We start from the raw sequence: 10,649 nt of genomic DNA, 5'->3' as shown, positions 1-10,649 counted from the left end.
TTGCCCTGTTATGCAAATAAGTTTCTTAGGTAAAGGGGAGTCTCTGTGAATAGCTCTATTCCTGGTACTGGCTCTCCTTACAAATGTAAATTTAGGCAGCGGAAGATCAGGAAGAGGGTTTTTCCTGCATCTGTTGGGTTTTGATTACTTTTAACTCAATATAGTGTTCATGCCAAAGTAGCCCATCCTGGGGCAGCCTGCCTTTGGTCCCTACATTGTTTTCTTGAAAGCAAACCCAGACAGATTTCACTGATTCCTTTATTTTTTCATAGCATGTAATTAACTCTTAACTGGCCAATCATAACTATTCTGGTCTAGTATTTTATTTAATGAGAACGTCAGAATATTAACACAATAACATTTTAAACTAAATGATTGTTATATACATCTTATATTTGTATGCATTTTATTATATATTATACCTATTATATGTATACATGCACATTTTACTTTTACTTTTTTATAAGGTAAAACTCAGTTTATTCATCTGTTTATGACACAGTACATAGGAGGCAAAGTGTTTCACATCATAGATTTCGCTTCCAGCTTGTTGGCATGTTCATTTCTTTGGCTAAAAGGAAAGACTAGGTATGAGAGGCAGGCAGTGCTCCATCAACTGAAAGAAGGATGGAGCGGGGGAAATGTCAATGTCATCCTCACAGTCCCACAAAGGGACTGTTAGTCACAAGCTATTTTGTAGAACTGTTTTCTGGAAATGAAGGAGCACCACCCTGGACCCTCACACCTTCGTGGGCCTTAGTCATCCCCACCACACAGGTACAGCAGGTGCTTTCTGGTAGTCACTCTTTGTGTCTTGTTGGATGCAGCAGTACAGGGACTAGCCATGCTTTCTCTTGAATTCAGACCTAATTTTCAACATGTCCACATCACTGTGAGAGACCGTGATTCTAATAATCAGGACTTTCTTGTGAGTCCCCTTGCCCTTTATGGAGTCATACAGCCAGTCAGCAAAATACAGGGGCTTATTCTGAATGTACTGGACCAGGTTCTGGAAAGCATTTCCCAGGTATCCTTGGACATCCTTCTTGATGCTCTCCAGCATGTCATAAGGGCTGCCGCTCTTGTACCTGTCAAATCCTTTCTGGAAGTGACGTTCCTGTTGGTCATGATGCTGATGCACTTGGGCACATGAGTTCCTTTCCTCTTCACTCCAGCATCATAGAGATCTGAACATCTTGGCCAAACAGTTCATAATCAATGACAGAGCCATCCTCTGCTTTTCTACCTTTTGTGAGGACAACCATCCAATTGTGGAAGTTGCCAGATGTGTCAGAAATTATGTGGTCTCTAGATGAGTCTTGTACTTTTCCTTGTAGACTTTTAATTTCCTGAAGCTCCTGGTTGGTCCTCAAGCAGATGATCTCAATGAGGGAGCCTTCATCAGTAACCAGCCCCTTCATGGAGGCATTCAGCTAAGAAACATCATACTGAGCAGGTGTTTTAAATAGACCCAAAAAATCACAGTCTCCAGGTGGCTGAACAAGGCTGACTCCAGTGCTGATGCCAAGTTCCTTTTTGGTCCTTCTCTTGTGGGCAAAGGCAATATCCTCCCTCCATTCACCGCCAAGGTTTGTCAAAATCTTGACAATGGTGGCCTCACCCACACTTTTGGTCTTGATGGCCATTTCAATGTTCAGAGCTCAGCATCAAAATTGGTGTATGCTTTGACCGACTCGTATGCACTTGGGGCATGGAGTGATCACCCTCCAGACTGAGCTCACAGAGAATTTTGTGAACGGTAGACATCGTGAAAGAAGTTGGGTTGGGCACATAGAGCTGTCAGTGTCCCCAGTTGTGGAGCCACATGCACATTTTTCTTTTATATGCATATTATATGCATAAAATAACATAGCACAAAAATGTGTATTTAGTATATTTTATATCATATACATATAGAATATTTATATACTATTTACATATACAAATGTACACACACACATATAGAAATGCAGAACAAATAGAAGGTCACACAAAAAATACGCTATTCAGCAATGAGAAAAAATGTAGTATTTCTATATGCAACAACATGAATGTGCCTCCACATTATCGATGCTGGGTATACAGAATACATGTTGCATGATCCCATTTAAATAAAATTCAAAGTCGACAAAACTAATCTGACTTCTGTCACCACCCACTGATGAATGTTGTTGCTTTGTATGATTAAAATACAACTTATTTGGGGGCGCCTGGGTGGCTCAGTCGGTTAAGCATCTGACTTCCGCTCAGGTCATGATCTCACGGTTTGTGGGTTCAAGCCCCACATCAGGTTCTGTGCTGACAGCTCTCTCAGAACCTGGAACCTGTTGCGGATTCTGTGTCTCCTTCTCTCTCTGCCCCTCCCCCGCTCACGCTCTGTCTCAAAAATAAATAAATGTAAAAAATTAAAAAAAATACAACTTATTTGTCCATACTATTATTGATAAATGTTTGGGTTTTTCCAATTTGGGTTATTACAGAAAAAGCTTGTATGAATGTGCTTTTGCATTTCTTATGGTGATGATGTAAGCCAATTAACTTTCCTCAATGATTGAGCCAATTTACCCATCTATCAACAGTGCCTGAGAGTTCCAGGTGTTCCAATTCCTTGACAATACCTTTGGAGGTCTTTCTCATTGTAGACAGCCTGGAGGATGTGTATGATATTTCACTGTGATTTTAATTTGCATTTCACTGATGACCAATGACTGAGAATGTATAATATGTATACTGGCTATATTAACAATTTGGTTAAACTGTTTGTGAAGTGTCAGTTGAAGGCTTTGCCTTGCACATCTGTGGCTTAGAGGAGAGTAAAGGACCCTCAGAACATTTGTATGGAAAACTTTGGGATTTCTTCTCAATGAATCCTTCTGCATTTCTCTATCCCCCCAAGTCCACCTACTTCAGCTTCCCCAAATCAGATTTCTTTTTCTTCTACCCAGTGATACCACCATTCTACATGGACTATATTTTCCTGGGCCATATTTGGAAAGTCCTCTCTCAGGGAGAAATCCTGAGTTAATATGAGCTAATATTATGTGCTTTCCACATTATAAAATTCTTTTTTTTTTTTTAAGTTTATTTATTTTTGAGACAGAGAGAGACAGAGCATGAACGGGGGAGGGGCAGAGAGAGAGGGAGACACAGAATCGGAAGCAGGCTCCAGGCTCTGAGCCATCAGCCCAGAGCCCCACACGGGGCTCGAACTCACGGACCGCGAGATCATGACCTGCGCCGAAGTCGGCCGCCTAACTGACTGAGCCACCCAGGCGCCCCCATTATAAAATTCTTAAACCCGTGTTGGTTTCCCTCCAGTACCTTAAATAATTATATATTTGTGTACAGATGTAATGGTAGTTTATGGTAGAAGGATGAGCCTGATATCAGCTACTCCATGGTGGCTGTAACCGGTGTCCTCAAGAAATTTTTATTATTCTATTTATTCTGATTTTATTTTTTTTAAGTTGGATGTTCTTTGGTTATTTTCTCAGGTTATCCTAGAGATTATAACATTCATCCTTAATTTTTACCATTGAATATGAATTAGTATTTTTCCATTTTATGATAATGCTTGAGCCTTTGAACTTTAACTGCTTTTATGCCCCTCTCATCTTTATGTTATTATTGCCCTGCATTTTAATTCTACATATATATTTGATTATGTGCAGTTTATCCTTGGTCTGTAAAAAGTAAATGATCTTTTATTACTTATCCACATATTTACACTTTCTAGTATGCTTTCCTTTTTTCCTGCAAGTCTACTTTTTGATTTAAGATTATTTTCTTTTTACTGAAAAAAATTCATTTTGATGTTTCTTTAATTTTTTTCATATTTTGATTGCCTTATTTTTTAGAGGATAGTTTCACGAGGTGTAGCCTTTTAGGTTGTCAGTGATCTTTCAGCATGTTGAAGGTGTCATTCTGTTGTCTACTGGCTTCCATTTCTTCTGTTACCATCAGCCTTGTTTTTGATCTGGTTTGTTGTTGTCTGGTGACTTATAAAACTTTATCTTTTAAAAACTTTTAAGTTTTTGCTATAATGTGTCTGAGTAGGATTTTCTTTTTATTTGTCCTGCTTAGGGTTCCTAACTCTTCTTGAACCACTGGCCTAACTTCAAGGAAGTTTAGCAACATATCAGACAACTTCTCTCCATTTTGAAGAAATCTGATCCCCTGTCTCTTCAAAGCTTCTACTCTGAAACACTTTCTCCCTCACTTCTAAAACTACAACTACATGTATGACCTTTTCCTAAAGATCTTTTCACCATTTTCCATATATCCTTTATTTTCTTTTATATATTTTCTATTGTTTTACTTTCTATGTATCAGTCAGAATATTTTCTACCCTCAAGTTCACCAGTTCTTTTCTTCAGCTGTGTCTTATCAGCTGTGATAAATACACGCATTGGTTTTTAAAATCCTGTCCATTTATTTTTAAGTTTTTATTTTTAAGTTTCTAGACTTTCTAATTTATTGTGCTTTATGTATTCCAGTGGTGTGGTGAATTATTTCAGCTTATTATGTCATTTGCTTTAACATATTAACCACAGTTATCTCAAAGTCTGTGTCTATAACTTCAGTAGCTACAATATTTGAATTTATTTCTGTTTCCATTGTCTGGCTTTTCCCTTTGTCCTGTTCTTTGGCAGTGCCAGTAACTTTTTTAGATTGAATGTTGGACGTTGTGCATTGAAAATGTCCTGGTTGCCTCGGAACCTTCTGAGTGACTTCAAGGAATTTTGGTGATCTCCCTTAATCAGATTTTTCACTTCTAACTTTGCAAATATAAATGTCAGAAAGCCTTTTTGTACATTAATGCCTTTCCACTATATGTTGTTTTACATGTACATATTAATACATTATAATTCTAAATTAACTATTTCTGAGCTGGGCAACACAAGTGTTTTTTTTTTCCTTTTATTAAAAACTGCTTCTATTAAATGTAATTTATCATTCTCTTTATGAAGCTTAATTGTAGCCCAAATCAAAGCCCTAAACAAACAAAAATTGAAACTTAGGAAGCAGGGACTAATACTTCACTTATAATTCATAGGCTTCACAAACTTAACAGTTTATACTTCAGACCTCTTTTTCCCATTCCTTTTCTTTATAAGATTCTTTTACTGACCCAGGGCCATCATATACAGATACAAAGAAAATTAATGGTGTCTTTTTACCTTTTATGTTCTTCAAAATCTTATAACATTATGAGTTTGGGCTCTATTGTATGTCTACTGTATTCAGTGAATCAGAAAATTAGACTTTCTCTTTTTGGCTAATGCCAGTCTTATGCTTGTCAGAAGAGAACATATTTTTTAAAAGCCAGATTTCCCACAAAAAATGGGTAGATTGTCTTCAATTGACAAATGCAACCTGTTAACATGTATGCTAGAGGAAATTGTGTAAGAAGCTGTTATGTTGGGGATGATAGGTTGTCAGCCTGCTTGGAATATTTTTTTTTAAAAGGATATTTGATAAGTTTTCAAATTAATATAAACACTGTATGTCTAACCCTCAAATAGTGTTTGCCAAAAATGCTTTTCAGGACTTGACATCAAAAAGTACATCTAAAGAACAGGAGACCAGAAGGATGTGTGCAAGGTAAGCAGGCCATCTCAGATGTACAGATTCAGGATGTAATTATTTCCATTCAGAACATTGCAGGGAATCCTGTTCTGTTTTAATTCTCCCCATCTTGACTGGTGCAGATCTAGTGCCAAAATCCTAATAAAGAATTTGCAGCAAAATAGTCCTTCAGAACTGATTTTCTCCCTGCTGCATTGAATTTCAATTATCTATCCACCACTCTAGAAGTGTGATTTTCCAACTAACATTTCACTGAGAATGCCAGGGGACTCCAGGGGAGAGAGAAGGATGGAGAGCCATCTTGATCCTTTATCACTTAAAAAAATACACAGACAAAGAAAGATGAAAGCAGTTCAACACCTATAATCCCTTAAGAAGAAGACTGAGGACCTGGCTGTCAACTTAAATACCACCTGAGAGCACACAAAATAAATGAAAGGATGTAGGTCCTTCTGTGAAAGTCAGTGTCCCTGGAATTCAAAAGATACATCAGACATGCTGTCCTTGAAGCATGACACAAAGAATGGCATTGAGAAAGGCCAGCTCACAAGACAGCAGAGATAAGTTTTGAGACCCTGGGGCATCAAAGCAAATTCAAAATATCTGAATTTCCAGAATTATTGACTGTGAAGTTTTTAAGGCTCCTTCTGTCTGCAGTGCCCTTTTCTGCTCTTTCTTTGAGAAAAAAAGTAAATAGTACAAGCCCTACAGGATCTCTCTTAGCACATTGCTGAGCACATTAAGATCATGAAATGTGAAGTTAGAGAGGCCTAGGTTCAAATCCCAGCTCTGCTACTTGCTAGCTCAATGAACTGGGTCAATATGTTCAACCATCATGAATCTCAATATCTTTCTTGGTAAGTTCCTACCTTACAGGCATATTTAATCTATTGACAATGGAGCTAAATCTTGTGGGTAAATTTATAGACATTTTAAAGAGATATTTGAAATATCAACTTTGTGCTTTGGAGGTTGAGATTATAAAATATAGGCTGGCCACAACTGAGCAATCTTTCAGACTGTGCCTTGGTTAGTAACCTTCATTTCATTCCATTCCCATGGGTATAGGGTGGAAGGCAGCGGATTTGAAGTGGTCTGTATAACAAGATACTAGTGTGAACACTGTAAAAGCAGAACTATCCTATGCATTCTTTGATACATAATTATCACAAAGAGTCATTGGCACCTGCTACATTTAGGGCAATGGGTTGGGTGCTGGGAATTCAACCCTCCTCAGGGTCAGCCAAGAGCCAGACATCTAATTAGCACTGAATTACAACCATACCTCATCCCCACACATATACACAAGAATTGCTATTACTAAATCATATTTAGTAATATGATAGTATCTGCTTTTATCAACAGTGTTATAAGAAAGATCCAGAAGAAATTTGTTGAAGTGCGAAAATGCTGTTTACTAAATGGGAAAATCTTCTCCTTAAAAAGCCCCCAGCATAAAATTCTGCATGACTCTAGTTTAAAGAATAGTTGTAATTCTCTTAAGTAATTGAGTTGTTTCTATCCAGTGGATATTGCGACTCTTAAGTGACAATGATTCCTTGTTTGCATTTGCTTTCTGGAAAATAAAACACTAAACAATGGCCCAATCATGGTAAAAATGAAAGTCACAATATACTATTCATGTTAACGTCTTATAATTTAGGTATTTTTGAAAATCTTCCAAAACATTTTCTGAAACAAAAGGTATAAATATTACCTAATAAACTGATCCTGAACCATTTTCAAAAAATTTCCTGGGAGAGAGGATGGCTGCACTATAACTGAGCTAAATGAAGTGGTATCTGCAGATGAGAGTCAAACCGAAGAAAGCATTTTGTGTCCTATCACATTCTTCTGCTTTTTCTTATACCTCAGTTCTGCACCAACATTGCTTTGCAGAGAAAAGTAGAAGAAAGAGGGAAAATGTGCTGTTGGCCACAGAGTAATTATGGAAAACTTGTCCACATTAGGCTTTCAGATGGCAACTCTGGAAATGCATGCCATTTCTTGAGTACATGCTAGGGAGGAATCAGTGGGTAAGACACAGAGAGCCTAATCACGTGCCGCAAGGCACAGGTTCAAATTCCCTTCCAGCTGTAGCACTGTGCCCTAGCCTGAATTGTGTTTGTACATGATAAAGTCAAATTATTTAGCAAAAAACAATCAGAGGAATAAGCTCTAACAGCACTTTCAAATTGTGTTGTTGTTGGAAAACAGCTACATGCCAAAGAATGAAACTGGACCACTTTCTTACACCATACACAAAAATAACTCAAAATGGATGAACAACCTAAATGTGAGACCTGAAACCATAAAAATCCTCAGAGAACACAGGCAGTAACCTCTTTGGCATCAGCTGTAGCAACATCTTTCTAGACGTGTCTCCTGGGACAGGGAAACAAAAGCAAAAATAAACTATTGGGACTACGTCAAAATAAAAAGCTTCTGCACAGCAAAGGAAGTATTCATCAAAACTAAAAGGCAGCCGACAGAATGGGAGAAGATACTTGCAAATATCATTTGCAAAAGACATATCTGATAAAGAGTTAGTATCCAAAATGTATCAAGAATTTATACAACTCAGGCACCTGAGTGGCTCAGTCAGTTAAGCGTCCAACTCTTGATTTTGGCTCAGGTTATGATTTCAGGGTTCTTGAGATTGAGCCTCCTTGGGATTCTTTATCTCTCCCTCTGCCCCTCCTCCACTATCTCTATCTCACAAAATGAATAAGTAAACATTTAAAAAAAGGAACTCCTATAACTCAACACCAAAAAACAAAAAAAGCCAAAACAAAACAAATAATCCAGTTAAAAGATAGAAGACATGAACAGATATTTCTCCATAGACATCCAGATGGCCAACAGAAACATGAAAAGATGTTCAACATCACTTATCATCAGGGAAATGCAAATCAAAAGCATAATATCACTTCACACCTGTCAGAATGTCTAAAATCAAAAACACAAGAAACAACAACTATGGTGGGAGTGTGAAGAAAAAGAAATCCTCTGCACTGTTGGTGGGAATGCAAACTGGTGCAGCCACTCTGGAAAACAATGTGGAGGTTCCTGAAAAAAATTCAAAATAGAACTTCCTTATGACCTAGTAATCACACTACTGGGTATTTACCCAAAGAGTATGAAAACATTAATTCAAAAGGATATATACCATCCTATGTTTATTGCAACATTACTTACAATAACCAAATTATGGAAGCAGCCCAAGTGTGCATTAAAGAAATGCATGATTAAGAAGTGTGTATTTAAGAAATAAAACAAATATAGGAAAACAAAGAAACAAACCAAAATAGATTATTAACTATAGAGAACAAGCTGAAAGTTACCAGATGGTGGGGGGATGGATGGGATGGTGGGGGGTTGGGGACCAAATAGGTGAAGGGGATTAAGAGCATACTTATCTTGATGAGCACTGAGTAATGTATGGAATTGTTGAATCACTGTATTGTACACCTAAAACTAATATAACACTGTATTTAACTACATTGGAATTAAAATTGTAAAAGAAGCGATGTTTCTGAGATATATAGTTTATAGCTTATTACCTGAGCTGTTAGAGGGTAATTTTTAAATTAAAAAAATTATGATCAAATATTTAAAATATTTTTGGCTGATCAAAGGATTTTTAAAAATGTATTTGTTTTGATGCATAATGTCTCTTAATAGACTTTGTAAATACTGAGGCGGCAATGTAATAGAGTAAGTCATTTTCCCAAATTATTTGCCCACAGAATACTTTTTCCTAAGAGCAAGACACCTCACAAGAGTCCAGGGTTCTATGGAATACAGTTTTGAGAATAATGGTTTCTGGTAAGAATAGGAAGGTACTTTGAAGTTTCAGTGAACTACAGAAAATGCATCATTTCTAATAAGAAATTTAAAATCCAATAACTTAAAAAAAATTAAAAGTATTACACGATAAGGTTTGACTAAATATTTTATGACAAACCCTACTTCATCCTAAATGTAAAAGTTATTCTCAAAGAATTTTTTGTATCCCTAGCAAAATAATTGGTACCACTTTAATATGACCAACTCCTAGAAAAAAATGCAGACCTGTACACACACACGTACACGCACTCTCTCTCTCTCTCTCTCTCTCTCTCACACACACACACACACACACACACACACACACACACACACACACAAAGTGTGTCAGCATTTACACATATACGGAATACTTTAAAAAGATATACAAGAAAACCTGATAAGACTCAGACTGAAGGGATAGTAATTAATCATAATTAAATAGCTTAAATAAAGTAATTCCATTTGTAATAAAATTTAAATCAAGGGACAGTGTTACAATTAAATAACTTAAAGTTATTCCATTTATAATAAAATTTAAATTCATACAAAAGTCAAAAGGATTATGCAAATGATGGGTAGTTTTGAAAATACAAAATATATGGCACAAAAAATAGACACTCAGATCAATGGAACTGAAAGGAGAACCCAGAAATGGACCCACAAATGTATGGCCAGCTAATCATTGACAAAGTAGGAGAGAGTATCCAATGGAATAAAGACAGTCTCTTCAGCAAATGGTGCTGAGAAAACTGGATAGTGACATGCAGAAGAATGAACATGGACCACTTTCTTACACCATACACAAAAATAAACTAAAAATGGATGAAAGACCTCAATGTAAGACAGGAAGCCATCAAAATCCTCGAGGAGAAAGCAGGCAAAAACCTCTTTGATCTTGGCCGCAGCAACTTCTTACTCAACACGTCTCTGGAGGGAAGGGAAACAAAAGCAAAAATGAACTACTGGGACCTCGTCAAAATAAAAAGCTTTTGCACAGCAAAGGAAACAATCAACAAAACTAAAAGGCAACCAACAGAATGGGAGAAGATATTTGCAAAAAACATATCAGATAAAGGGTCAGTATCCAAAATCTATATGATATCCTGCAAAGTCAACACCCAAAAAACAAATAATCCAGTGAAGAAATGGGTAAAAGACATGAATAGACACTACTCCAAAGAAGACATCCAGATGGCCAACTGACACATGAAAAAATGTTCAACATCACT

The 10,649-nt window shown here is 36.8% G+C and overlaps 1 pseudogene; it reads right to left on the bottom strand.

The window, feature by feature from the left end:
• Positions 1-756: 756 nt before the first annotated feature.
• Positions 757-1,770, bottom strand: LOC132666449 (annexin A2 pseudogene; annotated as a pseudogene).
• Between the last annotated feature and the right edge of the window lie 8,879 nt (positions 1,771-10,649).

The sequence above is a fragment of the Panthera onca genome, chromosome B2 (genome assembly GCF_046562875.1).
Source record: "Panthera onca isolate mPanOnc1 chromosome B2, mPanOnc1 haplotype 2, whole genome shotgun sequence".
NCBI classification, from domain to species: Eukaryota; Metazoa; Chordata; class Mammalia; order Carnivora; family Felidae; genus Panthera; species Panthera onca.
This window is presented reverse-complemented; position numbering and strand designations above follow the sequence as displayed.